Source organism: Carassius gibelio, chromosome B13 (assembly GCF_023724105.1).
Source record: "Carassius gibelio isolate Cgi1373 ecotype wild population from Czech Republic chromosome B13, carGib1.2-hapl.c, whole genome shotgun sequence".
Classification (NCBI taxonomy): Eukaryota; Metazoa; Chordata; class Actinopteri; order Cypriniformes; family Cyprinidae; genus Carassius; species Carassius gibelio.
Genome location: NC_068408.1, coordinates 1179318 through 1200337, shown reverse-complemented (window position 1 = coordinate 1200337; position 21020 = coordinate 1179318). Strand labels below are relative to the sequence as shown.

The 21020-nt window shown below is 37.6% G+C and overlaps 2 long non-coding RNA genes across 2 annotated transcripts; one reads left to right on the top strand and one right to left on the bottom strand.

Moving 5' to 3' along the window:
- Window positions 1-74: 74 nt before the first annotated feature.
- Window positions 75-18133, bottom strand: LOC127969964 (uncharacterized). Its single transcript, XR_008156440.1, has 3 exons — window positions 18067-18133; window positions 1831-1863; window positions 75-319 (listed from the first exon to the last, which is right to left on the bottom strand). It is a non-coding gene; the product is annotated as an uncharacterized LOC127969964 (long non-coding RNA).
- LOC127969963 (uncharacterized) lies at window positions 2577-4142 on the top strand. Its single transcript, XR_008156439.1, has 3 exons — window positions 2577-2669; window positions 2765-2851; window positions 3471-4142. It is a non-coding gene; the product is annotated as an uncharacterized LOC127969963 (long non-coding RNA).
- Window positions 18134-21020: the final 2887 nt, after the last annotated feature.

Genomic DNA, 21020 nt, shown 5'->3' with positions numbered 1-21020 from the left:
CAAAATGAGGCATAAGGATTCTTTTCACTCAAATATAACAGGTTCTCATAAATTAAAATCCATCCAAACTAATTGAATATAAAGGGATTTATTTTGAACAATTATATAGACAACAACAACTTGGACAACATTCAAACATAAAAATGAACAAATAAAACATTGGAAAAATATGTAAAACAATTAATTTTTAAGAATTAACTGTTTACTTTAGATCCATAACCCCCACCCCCTGCCGTCCCTGGTGCTTGTTTGAAATGATTAGAAATAGCATTTTTTATTTCACATTCCATAGCTGATGGAAAGCTGGTCATCACTGCGTCTGCCAAATGAGAAAAAGGAAAGAATTATTGCTCAAGAAAAACATTGTTGACAATCCTTTTTAACTAATTAGTCAATCACTTTTGCTAGGATGATTTAATAGATAGAGTTAACAAAATATAGATTGAGACTATATAATTTATATCAATATAGACAATAATTTATATCAATATTATAATTAATATCAATAATTGAACATTTTTGCTCGCGTAATGGTGATGCAATACGGCGTGTAACGATACACGTATTGAACAATTCTGTACAAGGCATATATATATATATATATATATATATATATATATATATATATATATATATATATATATATATATATAGGCTATATAGACACACACATACATATACATATATATATGAAATTTTCTTCTCGAATGTTCATTTTTATCAAGCTCATATATGCAAGTTCTGTAATTTCAATTAAATGGCAATGAAAATGACCTATTAATTTTCAGCGAGAGCATTAACTCGATCTCTCAAGCGACGCCATTCTCTTAGATATTTGGGATCCATAACTTCTGAATATGGAAATAAAATTAACATTATAATTGATTATGTAACACTGTTATCCCAAGACATGTCTGACTACTACCATAATGTGTTTTGAAACTGAAATACACTATTTTTTTTAATTATCATTCAAATGAAGGTGAAAACAGATTTTATTTTCATTTCTACTTTAGTTCTTCCCTCAAGTTGAAAGGGATAGTTCACTTTGAAATTAAATTTTGGTATGTTTTAGCTTACCTTAAGGACGTCCAAGATGTAGGTGTCTTTGTTTCCGCAGTAGTTTCAATTTTTTAGGTCAAACTATTCTTGTCTGTCAGTCATATAATGCAGGTCTATGGTCACCACCTAAAAAGGCCATGCACAGAGAAGTCCAAATTAAACAATTCCCCATCGTAAGTACACATTGATGGACTAAGACATGAAACGAGCAGTCTGTGTGAGAAAATGAACAGTATTTATATCATTTTTACCTCTTGTACACAGCCACGTCCAAGTGATATGAGGGCTCACGTGCTTCCAGGTGTGTGATGCGTCCGCGTTCTGGCTTAATTTGCGCAAGCGCCGCACTTAGACTAAGCCAGCCCAGAATGCGCACACACTGAAGCACGCGCGCCCTCAGATCACTTCGACGTTGCTGTGTTATAAGAGGTAAAACGATATAAATACTGTTCGTTTTCTGACACAAACCGCTCGTTTCGTGTCTTAGGCTATCAGTGTGTATGGTGGGGAATTGTTTAATTTGGACTTCTCTGTGCATGCTCTTTCAGGTGGTGACCATATAGACCTGCATTATATGACTGACAGACAAGAACAGTTTGACCTAAAAATATAAAAATTGAAACTACTGCGGAAACAAAGACACAAAGTGAACTATCATTATAAATCATTCTTTATCACTTACTCATATAACTCTAATAAACATTAAAAAATACTTATAGGCGTAGTTCACTTAAAAAAACAACAACAACAACGTAATCATTTACTCACTTTCACTTGGTTCCAAACCTGTATGGCTTTCTTCTGTTGAACACACACAAAAAAATATATTTTGATGAATGTTGGTAACAAGACATTTAATGGTAGTCACTGACAAGTGTTCTGTATATTCAACTGCTGTACTTTGTTGACTGATTGCAGGATAATTTGCAATAAACCGTGTCTTTAAATCAAATAAAGTGGATTACATCACTCCAGGGGCCAGTTGCATAAACATAGTCATTATCTTAAGACTGTGTCTAAGAAATAGTCTGACTAACTAAAGTCACTGAAGAAAGACCATTGCATAAAATAAGCTCACACCTATCTTTATTAAGACAGTCTAAATCGCAGTGATTTGTGGGAAAAATAAGACGCTAAACAACTTAAACAAAATGGCCGACAGTTCGCGCTCGTCACAGTTTTCCTTTGCGGAAAATATTTGTATATTAGAGGAATACAATGCTGCTAAATCGACTCTAATCAATAAATTTAACGATTACAACGGCAATAGCAAAAAACACAAAGCTTGGACAACAATTACGGAAAGAGTTAACAGTGTCAACCCATCTGTCAACCGATCCGTCAAAGATGTTCAAAAACGGTTTAAAAATATAAAGAGGCAAAAAAGGAAATTTTTAAGCGAAAAAACCCAGCAACGGGGGGAGGACCATCTCCTAAACTGAAAAGGACAACGGAAATGATCATCGAAATATACGGAGACGAACCTCCGATGTTTTGGGGAATCCCCGGGGGGAGGGAGAGCGGAGTATCCGGGCGGACGTTACCCACAGCGGTGAAAGATACACATTCTCATACCGCTGTCACATCAACCCCGTTTGGACAGTCTCGTGAGTAATAATGTTTCGATGGTTATTGTTTTTGCTTCATTTTAAACACTGTAGGTTACTGCTCTGTTTTAGATTGAGCAACACTTATCTTATAGTTGACTGCGAGGTGACACTGACATTGGTCTCTCAAAATGACGAAGCTCCTGTTACAAGCCAGGATGACCAAACAACACAAAGTGAAGGTAAGCTATGCTTTCAATCTTTCAGCCCTCTACTATTCCTCACAACAATGTTTTTAGTTTAAAACAGATTAAGTGTTTAAGTAAGCAATAACGCACAAGCGGCTGTGCTGTAGCCTATTTATTTAGTCACGGCTGAAGGCACGACGCTAAGCGGACTTATTCAAGATGCAGCACTAGCATCGAGTAGGCTACTTTATTGCTTAAAACGGTTACGATAAAATACAAATATTATAAAATACAATAAGTGGACACAGGTTAGGGGAAATCACGTGCTGTGCAATCACTAGGCTAGTTGCTGCAGGACAGTGTTTTCAGATTATATATAATCAGACTACTTTTGTCAATAAAGACCATTTAACCTGTTCAATGTTTCACAAATTTTTTGTGTGTTCACATAGCCTGTGACACACACAAAAAAACAGAAGTCTATGCAGTGTCCCAGTTTACATAGCTAAGTAATTGTTTTGTGTGTTTTTGTCTAAAATGAATGAACTACAAAAGGGTGAAGTAGCATGTAGTGCATTTTATCAGAAAAAAAGTACAACAAAAAATACAGTGCCTGTTACTTTTCAAATTTTGCTAATGTTGTTCTTGTTCTTTTTTACATTTATTTTTAAAGATGACGATTTGGACAGCACCCAAATGGCACCTGTGGGAAGTGGCTCAGACACCGAGAGACAGAAAGATGCTCCAAGCAAGATAACCATGAACAATATACTTGAAAAACAATATCAAATATTAACACTGGAAGAGACTAAACTAAAATTAGAAATACAAAAACTAGAATTAGAGAAAACTAAGCTAAAGTTGGAGCTACAAAAACTTGGACATGAACTATAGATCTCATCGAACATTGTCCAATAACTAATCAAACAATTGTCTATTTAATAAGTACTGGTATTTAATTTTGAATTTACATATGTAATGTTTACATACAGAATCTTTAGAGATATTTAAGAGATTTGAAGAATTTTAGTGTAAGTTAATGTGTAGTGATTTGAAGATTATATCATATTTCAGCTGATTGTACTGATACTATGCATCAAATATTTTGTAAGTATTGTCTCAATTAATAAATTATAATATGTCCACTTAATTTAAAAGTATAAATTCTTTCATTGTTCTCAGTCAAACTGAGAAAATGTTTTCTACAATCATCTGTCGAATGTAACGCCCAGATCCATCTTCCCCTCCTGCCTCAGTAATCTCCAAAGTGGGTTCTTCACAAATTTGGTCATGCTCCAAGTCTGGGAGTGCAAGATCTCTATTAAATGGAAAATGATATTTTACTCATTTAATTTAAAATCATTGCGGAATATGTAGCTAGGAGTTTTAATTACAGTTAAAAACATATTTATTACCTTGCCATGTTGTGCAAAACAACGCGTGCACAGATAATGTTGCAGACTTTTTCTGGTTTCATTTTGAGCTCTGCATGCAGACAATGAAATCTTCGTTTCAGGACTCCAAAACACCTTTCAATAACATTTCTTGTTTTGGTATGGGCTGTGTTGTACCGAGCTTGAGGCACACTGACTGGATTTAAGAAATGTGTGAGTAGCCAGGGTTTTAGTGGATAACCAGAGTCACCCAAGAGCACACCATGCAATTCTCCTCTCTCAAATGCATCATGAATTTGGGAATTCACTAAAATTCTAGAGTCATGGGTTGATCCTGGCCAACGAGCAACACAGTTGAGCACTCTTAGTTTAGCATCACAAATAGCCTGCACATTAATACTGTGATAGCCTTTCCTATTAACGAACAATGGCTCATGAGTTGAAGGTGCTTGAATCCTAATGTGTGTTCCATCAATGGCTCCAACTACATTTGGAAATCCTGCAATGTTGAAAAAATCTGCCTTCACCTTGTTCAAGGTAGAGACATCAGTCGGATAAAGTGGAAGTCTTCCTGACAGTGCACAGGCAACCCGATGAATAATTCTTGATGCTGTAGACTTGTGTACCCCAATTAAGTCTGCAGCTGTGTTTATAAAACATCCTGTGGCAAAGAAGCGTAGAGCTAGACATACTTGTAGAAGTGGAGAGATGCTAAAATTTCTTGAAGTTTCAGGCCTCAAATGCTCCTCCAAGTCAATTGCTAGTTCTTGTATTGCATGTCTAGGAAACCTTAGCTTCTCCAGCAGTTCCTTTTCAGAAAGGACTTCTAATGGGTTTGAACGATCTTTGAAAACTCTCTCTTCTTATTGCCCTTTCATAAAAGCAAATATTAAAATGTGCCATACCGCAAGACAAAGTCGGGCCACATTTGTGAATCTAGAGCACTTGACAGTTTATTCGTTTCCATGGCAACATAGATTGTAAAGGAAAGTTAGTCAAGGGGGAACCAGTCTTACTTTTTTGTCTTAAATTAGACCAGTCTAAAATATTATGCAACTGACTTAAAAAGTAAATACTATTGTGTTATTCTTTGGTATTACTCAATACAAATGTGTTATTCTATGTTATTTATTAATATAGTATTATCTTACTTATAATATTATGGATAACTATGACAGAAAGCAATATACTGATCAATATGCTGAGTTATTCCCAAATACTGGTTGTCATGAAAAGGGTCAGGTGTATAAAAGCCCTCCCATAGGGCAGTACTATTAGTGTTAAACAGGATTGGACATAAAAGACCTCCCACTGGCAGATCCTGGTAATATTCCACTAAGTTGTATTTGTGAACTAAACTGACCTCTGTAATGCACCTGTGAACTAAAATAACCCTGAGAACTTTGGGTGATTTCCAAGTGTTGACATCAGTGGTAAACAGACTTGGAGGGATGTCTCACGTGACCATAGCCAACCAATAGGGAGAGATTGTTTAATTGTTGATTTGGCCGAATTCCATCATTAAGCGATAAGGAGTGGCAAACTTGGCGGGCAATGCCAATTAAAAACCGGAACTACCAAATAAGGTATGGAGATAGAGGTATAAAATGAGTGCATGGACAGACAGAAGATTCAGATGCGGCGGCCGTCATCTCGGCTTTGTTGTTTTGAGCAATAAAGTCTATATTCTGACACCTGGAACCCCGTCTCCTTAGCCTTATTTATTTGACTGAAGAAATTCATCATCAGCCCTAAGACACGACATAATTGGCGACCCAGATGGGACTGGATTGAAGTCCGGTTTCCACGAGAGCCGTCGCGGGCAGAAGGCTTGACTTCCACGCAAACTACTTGAAAATTAGAGGCGCCTAAAAAAAAGGTAAGCAATTTTTGCTTAAATTGGACACAAGAATGTTTGCGTGGTAGGTTAAGGTCATGCCTGTGGGGGTAATTTGGACAGGGCTTCACCAATAAACGAAACTTAAGTATTGAATTTGAACTAAATTTAATGAAAACTAAATTTAATGAAAAGTTAATTAAGTATAAATCAAGGGGTTCCAGGTGTCAGAAGCTGCGCTTGCGAAAAGTAGATAGTTATAAAAAAAAGTGGAGACGCCTAGGAACTAGGGAGCTGCCCAAGTAGGTGGGGTGTGGCCCTGGTGGGTCCCTGCTTAAAGTTGATAAAGAGGTTTATATGCATATGAAGTGTTAAGTGTTGTTGCCCAAGAGGCATGAATTCCCGTTACAGGGACTTCCTAAGTGGGGGCGCCTAGGAACTAGGGAGCTGCCCAAGTAGGTGGGGGTGTGGCCCTGGTGGGTCCCCGCATGGGAAGGGCAGCTTGTTCGGGTGTCTGCAGACTGGAAAGAGTTAAAGTGTTAGTCTCTGTCTGTCCATTGTATGTTGAGAGAGAGATTTGTGTGTGCGCGCAGCATGCTGGATACATTACTGTAAGCACTGATTGCTTGGCTATACTAACCACATTAACTATACTGGGCTTTGCATGAAGCTATATGTGCTGATTTTATATGTTTTATGTGGCTGTTTATTTTTGCAATGGTATGAAAAACTAGTGTGAACAATTGTAAAATAATACAGGAGGCGGCAATAAGGTGGTGATTAGAAAATAAAGCGTGTATAAAGAGTTGAAAGAACAAAGTAGATTTCAAAGAACTGGCTTTATCGGGAGTTTGGAGGTCATCCAAGTTATCGACGTTGTGATCTAAATTGTGAAACAATTATTGATAAAGTAACAAGTGACTGGTTTTTCGTTTCTAGAGTGAGAGAGAGAAAGAGAGACAGAAACCAAGGCTGGTGTGTGCATGACGGAGGGAGTGGAAGCAATGGGTAGGAGTGAAGGAGAAGCTGTGTGTGTGTGTGTGTGTGTGTGTGTGTGTGTCCATGCGAGAAACCTCTGTATGAGTGAAAGAGTGAAATTATCTCTGTGAGTGTCAGCAAAGAGTAAAAGCAAAAGGGCAGGGAAAGAGGAGAACAGAGCAACTGTGAGTGTGTGGTGTGATGGAGAGAGAGAGAGCATGTATGTGTGTCTGGATGCATGTATTTGTGCACAAATGTGAGAATGAGAACCTGTATGTTGGTCTGACTTTGTGCTGTGTGTGTGACCGAGAACAAAGAGAAAGTGTTATGTGTGTTTATGGGTGTATGAAAGAGTGTGTGTGTGTACGTGTTTGCATGTGTGAGAGATAGTGTGAGGGAGAGAGTTTAGTCTTAAGAAATTACATTAGATACCAAACATATTTAAAACATGTGAAAATCCTTTGATCTCAGTAATACTGCTGAGGTCAATATGACCCCAAACATTATGCGTGTAGTCATGTCATAATAACGGATATTAGAAACATTATTATTAAATAAAAAACAAATTCCTAAAAAGATATTTTGTAATTAGGAAATCATGAAATATCAGGATAGTAATAATAATAAAAAATAAAAATAAGGATATATATTTTCACCATGTAAAGTGGGTCTGGGGTCTGTATTATACGGATGATAATGAATATGTTGATGAATGTAGACTATTATACATGGATGTTAGAAATGTTGGTAGAAATTATCCAGGATTAAGAAATAGAAGAGCAAATGTTGAGATCATTGCTTAATCAATTTAAATAATAAAAAAGAGAAAAATGGGAGAAGTTGTTGTTAATAAGAAAAAGAGAAGAAGGGGATGAAGGGGTAGACAAATTCTATAAATACAAGGAAAAAGATTGCTAATTGACTTTTATGGAACCATTAAACTTAAAATATTGTCAAAAGATGAACTGAACATTAGAATATTCAAGATAGGAGGGTTTTGCATAGAGTAAACCCCATCTTTCACTTACTCAATTTGGGCAGGAGAAATGACAGCTACAGGACACAGATTGTGGAGGTTTGAGGCAATTAGCATGGGAGAAAACTATTCGGACAAAAAGCAATTTGCAATGGAAAGAATCAATAGATCCTGTGTTACTCTTCAAACTGTAAACTAGAAAAAACATTGTGATTATTTTAAAATATTTGAGACAATCTAATCAGCTTCTATAAAAAGTGATAAGTCCTCCGCCCAGCAAAAGTCCAGGTGGAAATCAGGGGTCGGATACTTTTAGTGATCCTTGTCTGATGAGCCTGGTGAAGATTAGCTATTAAAGTGCTGGGATTAGAGAGGGAAGTCACTGAGGGAAAAATAATAATAATTTATTGTGTTGAGCAAATTGATAACTGTGACTTTCAGAGATGTCATCTCAAGTAGAGTTATTGGTTTCTAAAAATCCAGCCTGTAAACAAGTAATAGGGGAGCTCTCAAAAAGGTGGGCAGAGAGAACTTGTTAAAAATCTTTAAAAATTACAAGATCAATGATAAATAAAAAAAAAAAAAAAAAGAAAGAAAATGAAATGAAAAACGAGAACAAGAATCATGGGTATTGACTAAGTTAAAACAACATAGAATTAAATTATTAAAATTGGAGAAACAAGAAAGAGACAAAAACAATGAAATTGAAGAAGAAAGGCCGCCTCCATATGCATCTTCCTGTGATCAAGCTGTTAATCAAATGCCTTTAGTACAGGGAAAAATAGATTTAAAGGGATAAATAGAATTTGAGGGATATGTACAAGATGCACCTGCAGATGTTGAAATAAATGAGCAGAATAGCAGAAGTGAGCTGAGGAGAATGGCAGACAGCAGGAGAGAGAGAGAGATACACACACAGCCATGAGAGAGGGGCTGAAGCTTAAAAAGGAGGGGCTGATAACATCAACATCAATGTCTCAAGCAAAACAAAAAGAGAGAGAGAGAACAGCCCACAAGGTGGAGCTAAGGACTGAAAGGAGGGGCCAAGGACAACAGAGAGGAGGAGAAAACAGGTGAGCCACACACATCTCAATGTCTTTCAGAGATGCTCAAAGAAATGGAGAATCGCCACAAACACCTAACCTCAATTTATGAAGAATTGAGGAGCCATCAAGCAGAAGAGCTTGAAGATGCACCTGAAAGAACAGTGACGCCTGCTGACTCAGCCCAAGAAGCACTAAATGAGATGGAGGAAAGGTGCAACGGAACAAGAGAGAATCCACATGACAAGAGAAGATTTCAAGCAAGCTGTGGACACATTGCAACAAGAGCTGGACGAACTGATGGGCAAACATGGACAAATGCAATCACACCCAAGCCAATATGATTATGTCCAGCGGAAGCAGTACAAGCAAGTAGTCGGGGCACTGGTCATGCAAGACATAGAATATCCAGATGATCTGTTTCAAGCATACAGACGAAGAGGAAAAGAGCAGCATGGATCAACAAGGACATCAAGAAGGACTGAAACCCCAAAATTTGAGTGCTCAATAATCATCAAGCAAGGTCACACCCAGTACATTCCCTGGGCAAGTCAAGATCTGGACACTGGTTTCCCGTCTTCTAGACATCCATAAAGGAGCTGGAAAATGGAATCAGAACATTTGAAGAAGAAACAACTGGAAAGCTTCTGGCCCTAAGTGACATCAAAGCCCGGTTTGCTAAGCGTTTGGGGGCCTCCAAGACATTCTCAAGCAGTCTGGCCTCCACCAAGCAGTTGACAAGCCTCAAGCAGAATGAGTTTCTTTTGACAAACATTGATGTGATATCTGGATGACTCTGAGAATTGAATACCCTATGCAAACTGATGCAGGATTCCTGAAGGGGGAGCCAATGGGGGAGACTGAGAATCCCACCACCTACATACAGAAAAAACTAAGATGCTGGAAAGAAGAACTGGAAAAAGATCCTGAGCAAGAAAAGTACTGACAGCACTCTTCAGGACTGCCACTGTGGAAGCCATGCCTGCAGTAATGAAAGTGAAGCTGGAGGATGTGGTAGGTCTGATCTCAAAGCTATGTAAAGAGTTCAGAGACCATGTGGTGCATGCCGTAGAACAGCACAGAAGACCAGAGTTAAAGATGAAGGACCAAGAAAAAGAGCTGCTAAATAAGAAGAAAAAAAGGTCCAAGCAGTGCAGAAGGAAGACCACTCAGCAGTGATGGCACCGGTCAATACTTCGATGCCTGTCAATCCACTTGTAACAATGAATGTGCCTGCACCAGCAAATCAGAGCGCAGCAGCACAGGCACCGCCTGCTGGAACAGCTAATGCACCACAAGCACCGGCACCAGTCGTCATCTATCTCAAGCCAGAGCAGCCAAACAACAGGAGCTGGAATAGACAACAGCAACAAGGACGTGGCAGAGGAAGATTTAACAACAATCAAGAAAAAGTTGGTGGCCCTCCAGGAGTATGTTGGGGATGCTATCAGCCTGGACACAGTAGAAGAAACTGCACCATCAATCCTTGGCAACAGAGCCAGCCAATGGCCCCAGGAGTCAACTATGGACAACGACAAGTGCAAGCTCAACCTCCAGGCCCTGTTAACCCATGGCTTGGACCTGATCAAGGCTATTAGGGCTGCCCAGAGAATCCTACGGGGAGGAATCAGCTTCCAATGATATCTTGTGATGTTGATCAAGAACCAATGCTGCAAGTTAAAATCGAAGGAAAACCCATTATTGCCATGCTTGATACAGGGGCAACAAACACCTGTTTAAATCCAAGATATGCCTCGCACTTCCCAATGTCTAGAAAATATATATAAAGACAGTAGGATTCTCGGGGACAACTCAGTTACTTCCCATGACTGCCCCTGTGAGCATAAGCCTGAAAGACACTGAAATAAGAATACCAATCTAGGGGTGTGCCGGTTTCAGAATTTGTGATGACGGTTATGACGTGAGTCAAATGTGACGGTTCATAACATAACCGTCGGGGGGGGGGGGGGGGCGTCCAAGTCAATTGGTTGTTCTTGGAGATAGCGGGTTAACTCCGTGTCAGCGCGCGCTCTGATCGGTAAAGGGGCAGAGATTTCAGACCTCCGTTTATTAAGGAGATCTGTCACAAAACTCATCATCCGCGCCAACGTTTTTTGAGCAAATTTCAAAGCCGCACCCGCCCGCCATCCCCTGATTGTTTTGGGGTCTATGGCGATGCAATGCTTTGCTGATGCGAGCCGCAAAAAAAAGCCATTGCCATTTGCCCATTAGCTCCGCCCACTACCGGAGAAACTGGTATGTCTTCTGCTTGTTCGAAAATGAATATGAATAATTCTAAATTAAATCCATTATTTTGACAGGAGAAGACAACAAAGAATAGTTTACATATAGCGTGTTGTTTAAGCGTGGAAAGACTCTCGCTCTCTCTCTCTTTGCATGTGTGAGAAACAGCGCTATCAGTAAAGTGACGGTGAGTCATGCGCCTTCACAAAGAGTTTACAGAGCATCAAATACAGGTGCGCTGTGCGTCCATTGAGATGAGCTGAAAAGTTCAGATCGCTTGAAGGAGAGAGAACTCTGAAGCTCAGATGCTGAAATTAATGCAAGCGTCATGCGCTTCAGTCCATGTAGTAAACAAACCCGCACGTCTCTGCCATTCATTAATTCACACAGAGACGCGCAGAACACGGATTTATATTTTAAACAACTTTTGCGGCTTAACATTTACAGATACTGGTCCATATGGAGATTTGATTTGATTATTTTATGCTAACTTTGGCAAATTCTGTGACTGTCCATATTAAAATGCAAGTTTCATTTTCATGACTGGATTTCGAGATTCCGTCCTCATTTTTTGCTTCATGGAAATCATAGAGCAAATTTCAAAGCCGCACCCGCCCGCCATCCGCTGCTTGTTTTGCGGTCTATGGCGATGCAATGCTTTGCTGATGCGAGCCGCAAAAAAAAGCCATTGTCTGTTCTAGAAAGGATGCAGCAAAGATATTTAATGCTAAAGGATGAGGCATAGGCCTACGCTGAGTTTCATTTACGATGAGATGTGCTCTAGGTCACAGTGCAGTGCAAGTGAACACGGCGCGCTGGTGCTTCCATGTCACGGTTATCATTGTCTGCTTTACTTGCTTTTTATTTATTAAAATACATGCAATTGGTTGATGAAACATTTATTAAAATTAAGATAAAATTTGTACAAAACGAAATTCGTTTTTAAGAAAGGTTTTCTACAAAGCAAAATTTTATGAAGTGGTAAATATCATGTCTGACGATTTACAAAACTTCATTAAGTGGTAAAAACATGTCTCCCGATATATTGCGCATCTTATGATCTAAAAAATGAAAATAATTTTTGATAAAAAATGTTTGTAAAAAATATTTTAATGACACGGTTTTGGCGGTTATAGTTCTAATGACGGTGTTCAACTATAACCGTCGGTCTCACGGTTATATACTAACCGTCACACCCCTATACCAATCTTAGTCTCAGAATACACACCTGTTAATTTATTAGGCAGGGATGCTATATGTAAACTAAAAATGCAGATATGGTGTACACCAGATGGAATTTATGTAGACGATAGGGCAATTAGACAAATGAATGTTTCATCATTACAACAAACACAAGAACCATGTGCTTATATATATATTGGTTAGGTGATCTAAAGGAAGGTGTAGAAAAAACAATTGGCAAATGGGGAAGATACATTAGAGAACAGCTTTGTGAACCAAATCCACCAAAAAATTAATTTCATTGAACTATGAAGTATGACGAGAACATAGACCCAGAATTTGAAAAAAGATGGTTAAAAAACACACAAGGGTTGCAAATTCCCATGAACTCGCTATACATAATAGTAGGAGCAGAAAGTTAAGCTCTGCAGATAGATAAAGAAAAAATAATTGATGAATGGTTAGAAGTGCCAAACTCGATTCCTCATGTTACATTGTAAGTAAAGATTGTGTTTCTAAAGACTTAGCCCCCATGATGAAACAAGCAGTAGAAAAAAAAAAAAAAAAAAGCAACTGGCAAGCCACAGAAAAAGTTGTATACTACTCCAATGATGGGAGTCCCCAGAATGGTTATAAATACAAAAGTTGAGCCAAAGGTTAAAAAAAAAAAAACATCAAACAAAACAAACTGAATTGAGAAAGAAATGTAGAAACAAGTACCACCTGAATTATGGTCTCAGCGTGACATAGATGTGGGATTAGTAAAATCAGCTAATCCAGTTAGAATAGTGCTTAAACCAGGAGCTAAGATACCCAGAAAATTACAGTACTAAGCTACCAAGAAAGTTTCAGTATCCTTCAAAACCAGAAGCAGAAGAGGGAATCAAAAAGACAATTGAGGGATGAATGAAAGCAGGAGTGTTTGTTGAAATTACTAGCTGTAGTAACACCCCAATATTGCTAGTAGATAATGCATACAAATCAAAATGGCGTTTGGTGCATGCTTTGAGAGCAGTGAATGAGGTTGTGGAGGATTGGCCTACTGAAGTTCCAAATTTGCATATGTTGTTAACCAAAGTTCATCTCCTAATTATTATACAGTAACTGATCTCTGCTAAGCTTTTTCAGCGTTCCCTCGGCCGAGGAGAGAAGACTTTTGTTCACATTCACCTATCAAGGTAAAAAACTCACTTACATGAGACTTCCACAAGGTTTCAAAACACTCACCATATGTATTTAATCAAGTTCTAAAAGAAGATCTAAGTGATCTCAGGCTGGACAGTACATTAATACAGTATGTAGATAATTTGTTGATCTGTTCAATGACTTGAAAATGCCACCAAGGCTCAATTAAAGGTCTTACTTGGCTGAAGGGGGACATAAGGCCTCTAAAGAAAAACTGCAATTCTGCTTACCGCAAGCTGAGTACTAAGGATGCACAATTTCACATGGGATGAAAGCTATATCACCCAGTCAATTAGAGGACTACAACTACAAACAGTGGGATAAATTATTACTTTTTTGGGAATGACAGGTTTTAGTGCAGACTGGAATGATAATTATTCAATCAAAACAGTTCCACTTAGAGCACTAAGAAAACATATGGGCCATCAAAATATTAAAGCACCTTTGATTATTTGAGGATTACTGATGCATGAACAACATTTGAACCATTAACGAAAAAAAAAAAAAAAATTCAAATTGGCTTTGGCGCTCATATGAAGATCTATATTGGTTACAATCCTTATCTCTGAAGCACATGATTTTGACTATTGCGCGAGGGGGGAAGTGATTAAAAATAATAAATAAATAAATAAATAAATAAATAATAATAATAATAAAAATTAAGAAAGATTATAAATAAAGTGTCTTAACCAAAGTTATTGGTTATTATATGTATAAGCAATGGTGGATGAATATCTATTTGAATGTGAAGTCTGCACCCTAAATAATGTCAGAAAATGAACATGATGAATGTCAACAAATAGATATAAGAACTGACATCAAGAAAATAAAGACCCCTGTAGTTTATGTAATCGATCGCACATTGGAGTATGAGCGTTTGAACGAATCAAAGGGGAAACATAAAATGGGATAATTAAAAAGGAATTGTGCAATAATCTGGCATTTAGACCAAAATATGTATTATAATTTAGAAGTACTCAAATCATTCTGTCTGATATATGCCACAGCCACTGTAAAGATAAACATGAATGAACATGACAATCATAAAGGTCAAAGACACAGAACTATAAGTTTTCCCCAAATTCGCACCATGAAAGATCAATTAGAAGCAATAGCAGATTACTATTGGGTATGTGAAGGAAAAAAAAAGAAGAAAAAAAGTAAGAGCCACACTACCAAAAGACTGGAAAGGTATTGTACTAGACTAAGACTGTTACAAGGGGTAACAACGATTGAAGGAGACTTAAATGAAGTTAAGCAGCCGCAACTAAGGTGACACAGAGCTAAAAGAGCATATGAAGCAGATCCAAATCTGTACATGGATTTAATTGGCCAACCAAGAAGAATACCAGAAAAATATAAAGCTAGAATCTATTTTAATGTGTATTACCCCAAATAAGAACTTAGAATGGATTAATTATATTTACTATAATCAGAAGAGATTCATTAACTATACTGATGATGCCTTAGAAGCTCTGGGAAAACAGTTGAGTCCTACAAGTAAAATGGCATGGCAAAACAGACAAGCACTGAACTTGCTTCTGTCCGAAAAAGGAGATGTATGTGTAATGTTTGGAACTCATATACTTATATTTCAAACAGTACAGCCCCAGCTGGATCGATCACCAAAGCAATGGAGAAACTGAAAAACCTAAGAGAGGAAGTGACCAAGAATGCTGGAGTAGACGTGCATACTTGGGATTGGTTTAATTTACTTTTTGGGTCTTGGGGACAATGGTTAACTAAAGTGGGCATCAAAATAGCCATTGTTGTTGTTGTGTTTCTTTTGTTGTTCTGTTGTATTGTGCCTTTCATCAGATCAATGCTGGCCAGTGCTACAGCCAAACAGATGATTAATGTGTCAGTGAGACCGACTGGAGTGGACATTGGATGTACCAACGTGCACATTGGGACCTGGACTGGATGAATTTGTGTGAAACCTTCCTGAAAAACAATGGAGTGGTAGGGAAGGGGTGCCTTTTATTTTCTATTTTTTATGTTTATCCTGTATTGTAACTTTTGATAGAGAGGGAGTCAGTATCTTCATTGTATTTTCATTTTCTTATTATGTAGTAGAATTAGAATACTTGGATAGAGTAGGCAGGAAGTTAAATTGTGTTATTGTATTTTATTTTGGCATATGCCCCTTCCTGAAGTCACTTACTCCTTAAGTCATTTATTATCTGATCATTTATTTTAAAGAACATCTTAAGAAAGAAAGAGGACGCTGAAGGTGTTAAGCAGGTCATTGTCCGTGTTACGAGGCAATGCAACCAGAAAAGGGGACGATAAAGAAAGATTGCATATTTTCTTATCTGAATGTATTCATCATGTTACCTTCATTTATTAGTATATAGTTTGTCTTATTCAACACTGGAAAAGTCATCAAAGTTTGAAAAGAATAAGGGATCGACGAGCACGTTAGTGCTTAGCAACATGAGTAGATTCAACTGGAGGTTTAAAAGCCAACTATCTACTCCAACACCAGATAGCGCTGAATGGCAATGAAAGTTGCCTGAGCTCCTCTGGCAACGAAGGACAGCATCACCAGATAGCGCTCCAGGCTACCGGAAATGCTTGGAGTTCCTCTGGCAGCGAGGGATGAACCAGTGTACAATTTATTGTATTACTTTGTTTTTACTAATTTTGATTATTTGAATCATTCATATATTCTACATAACCATGACAACCATGGGCAAGGCTAAGACATCTCATGCACATGCTTTAATACACATTGTCGATTTGTTTTGATTAATTTGACCCCCAAGAAGGTATAGGCAGGGAAGTAGATTCTATTACTCTTTTCTGGTCAATTGTGGGGAGAGATATTTGGATCTGACTTCCTCTGGAGTGCAACAACTTAAAGAAATAATTTGTTAAGAGGAAATGGAGGACCATTATTGGTTCATAGATGGACAGAAGGAGAGGTGGACTTGTGGTGTTGTACTCTAGGCAAAGGGCTTAGTGGTGAGACTTGGTAATGTCTCAGAGGGGGGAATATATTGTGTTATTCTTTGGTATTACTCAATACAAATGTGTTATTCTATGTTATTTACTTAATATGGTATTATCTTACTTATAATATTATGCATAACTATGACAGAAAGCAATATACTGATCAATATGCTGAGTTATTCCCAGATACTGGTTGTCATGAAAAGGGTCAGGTGTATAAAAGCCCTCCCATAGGGCAGTACTATTAGTGTTAAACAGGATTGGACATAAAAGACCTCCCACTGGCAGATCCTGGTAATATTCCACTAAGTTGTATCTGTGAACTAAACTGACCTCTGTAATGCACCTGTGAACTAAAATAACCCTGAGAACTTTGGGTGATTTCCAAGTGTTGACATCAGTGGTAAACAGACTTGGAGGGATGTCTCACGTGACCATAGCCAACCAATAGGGAGAGATTGTTTAATTGTTGATTTGGCCGAATTCCATCATTAAGCGATAAGGAGTGGCAAACTTGGCGGGCAATGCCAATTAAAAACCGGAACTACCAAATAAGGTATGGAGATAGGGGTATAAAATGAGTGCATGGACAGACAGAAGATTCAGATGCGGCGGCCGTCATCTCGGCTTTGTTGTTTTGAGCAATAAAGTCTATATTCTGACACCTGGAACCCCGTCTCCTTAGCCTTATTTATTTGACTGAAGAAATTCATCATCAGCCCTAAGACACGACAATACCAGTCTTAAAGAAAAAAATTAGACGACTAACTTGCAAGACTAGTCTTAAATAGATTTATGCAACCGGCCCCAGTTCTGAGGTTTTTACGCTGGCTATCTGTCTGTCAAAAAATTCATATCCAAAAACTACAGTTGGTTATTAAATTAACATTTTAAGGCCAAAGTAAATTTCTAATCTTCTGATGCACTAAGAACCATCCAGAGCAGACCTCTCAGGACATCTGGGACAGTACCCAGCTACTTTTATATCTCCAAAGTCAAAACAAAACATGGAGAAGCAGCATTCAAATTTATATCTGAAACAAATTCACTGAAAACTGAATGTATGCTGCATATTTTAATTATTTACAAACAAGTTTAAAGACTTTATGTTTGCCACTACCTTTTATTAAATGGAAAGGATTTTTTTTTAAAAATTCTTTTCATGTTGCACTATGCTGCTGTTAAATTTTATGTAAAGTACTTACAAAATTTGCTTTAAATCAACTGTAATTTAAATACAAATATATACTGGTATCTTTATAATATTAAAAAATAGTAATGATAAGTTTCATAGTTTCATGCTTACCACATTCATTGAATTTAGATACATTTGCAATAACCCGTGCAGGTAACGTTAACTTTTTGGAGAAAAGTAGTACTCTGCAATGTTAATGTTAAAATGTCACGGTTTCTACACATTATAACAGCTAACTAATTTAAACAATAAACATATCAAAAATAGCACGCATACTTACAAGATCGAAGTAGAAATGTGAAGGTTTTCACTCAGACTGTTGCTCACCCGTTGCTCTCCGACAGCTGCCTCGTGTAAAATAAAATGGCAGAAATGTTTATCGCGAGATTTGGCTAAAGTGATCTAGTCGCGCAATGGCATTAGTCCCAGTAGACATGTCTCAGTAGTGTTTCAATTGTGCCATCTAGCGGTTGGGAAATGCAATTGCATTTGATTAGATATTTTTTTCGTAGATTGTGTATGAATGTTTGACAGAAAATATATATTAAGCTGTGTAAGCGAAAACATTTCAAAGACTAATATTCTAGGTCGCTGGTCTGAATCTGGGCCAAGCCGTACGTAGACCACATTGCCTTGATTTCGCCAGGTGGGCTAAAGCAGACCGCATATAGCCCGTCCAATTTGGAACTAAATCGTGATCGACCATGCCGTGAAATGACGTATTGAACCTTGATATCATACCAATGCGAACATGATTGAATATTAGCCATTTCATGCACTGCCTGGCAAAAAAATACAATTAATCAGTTTTGACAAAAAGTGGGCTACAATAGCCGGGTCTGAATACGAGCTAAATCGTGGCTAAGCACAGCCTACACATATAACATGTAAAATAAAGTAAACCAAACAACTTGTAATCACGGTAGACTCAGAATCAGAATCAGAATCAGAATCAGAATGAGCTTTATTGCCAGGTATGTTTACACATACGAGGAATTTGTTTTCGTGACAGAAGCTCCGCAGTACAACAGAATGACAGCGACAGAACATAAAACACATAATAAAAGAATAAAAAATACAAATATGTAGACAGTGAATGACAATATACAAATGACAATTGTAGGCAGGTATATTACAAAGTGAAGTTATGTATGTACATATATATTGTGTGCAAAATTTAAGTGTATACTAAGTATGTGTGTTAGATAAATAAAGTGTGTGTGTATATAAATATAAAGTGTAGTGTGTTCGCCATTATTGTCAGCTGTTCATAAGATGGATTGCCTGAGGGAAGAAACTGGTCCTGTGTCTGGTCATTCTAGTGCTCAGTGCTCTGTAGCGTCGACCAGATGGCAACAGTTCAAAGAGGGAGTGTGCTGGATGTGAGGGGTCCAGAGTGATTTTGACAGCCCTTTTTCTCACTCTGGATAAGTACAGTTCTTGAATAGAAGGGAGGGTTGAACCGATGATTCGCTCAGCAGTCCGGACTACCCTCTGTAGTCTTCTGAGGTCAGATTTAGAAGCTGAGCTGAACCAGACAGTTACTGAAGTGCAGAGTATGGATTCAATGATGGTGGAGTAGAACTGTTTCAGCAGCTCCTGTGGCAGGTTAAACTTCCTCAGCTGGCGGAGAAAGTACAACCTCTGCTGGGCCTTTTTTACGATGGAGTCAATGTGAATGTCCCACTTCAGGTCCTGAGAGATGGTGGTTCCCAGGAACCTGAATGACTCCACTGCAGTCACAGGGCTGTTCATGATGGTGAGTGGGGGGAGTGCAGGGGGTTTCTCCTGAAGTCCAAGATCATCTCCACTGTTTTGAGCGTGTTAAGCTCCAGGTTGTTGAGACTGCACCAGACAGCCAGCTCTTTTACCTCCTGTCTGTAAGCAGACTCGTCACCGTCCTGAATGAGGCCGATGAGTGTGGTGTCATCTGCAAACTTCAGGAGCTTGACAGAGGGGTCCTTAGATGTGCAATCGTTGGTGTACAGGGAGAAGAGCAGTGGGGAGAGAACGCAGCCCTGGGGAGCTCCGGTGCTCTGCGTACATGATGGAATATCATACATCTCACAAGTTATTTTGCAAAAAAAAATACATTTATCCAGATTAAATGTTATTTGGGCTAAAAGTGGGTTACACATTGCCGGACTATATCTGGTCTATATTTAACCCAGACGTTGAAATGACGGCTATTGCTTGCTGGGTTACCGTTCTGCTGTGTTTGGTCCTCACGCGCGTCTGACGCTCCGCCCCTCACACAAGCGTTCACAGCGCTAAATTAATCATCTTTGCTAATTATTATACATTTACTTCATTGTCAGCTTCAGGTACTTCATTTATTATTGTTCAATCAACTGTTTGAAACAAAAAAAAGGTTGTATTTCAGTAATAATTCAAAATTATCAAAATAAAATATAGCAAATAATGGTTTATATTTTAATATCCTTTAAAATATAATTTATTTCTGTGATGTGCAGCTGTATTTTCAGCATCGTTCCTCCAGTCTTCAGTGTCACATGATCTTTACAAATCATGAAAATGTGATGATTTATTATTAGAACTATTAATAGTTGTGCTACCAAATATTATTTTGGAATCTGCGATACTTTTTTCAGGATTCTTCGATGTATAATTTTTTTTTTAAAGAACAGTGTTTATTCAAAATATAAATCTCTTCTAACAATATTAATCTTTGATATCACTTCTTATCAATTTGACACATCCTGAATAAAAGATTCTAAAATCTAATAAAGAATACAATTTCTTATAAAAAAAGAAAGGATAAAAATGTACTGACCCCAAACTATTGAACTGTAGTGAATATTGTTAGAAAATATTTATATTTTAAATAAATGCTCTTCTTTTTAACTTTTTATTCATCAAAGAATCCTGAAAAAAAAGTATCACAGACTCCCAAATAATATTTATCAGCAAAACTGTTGATAACTGTAATAATAAATCATCATATTATTCTGATTTCTGAAGATCACGTGACACTGAAGACTGGAGGAATGATGTTGAAAATACAGCTGCACATCACATGAATAAATTACACCATGTATATTAAAATAGAAAAATGTTAATAATATTTCACAATATTACATGTTTTCCAGTATTTTTGATCAAATAAATGCTGTCTTGATGAGTAAAATAAATTCCTGTAAAAAAAACATTAGAAATAATTCTGATCCCAAACTCTGACCGATAGTGTGTGTATGTGTGTTATATATATATATA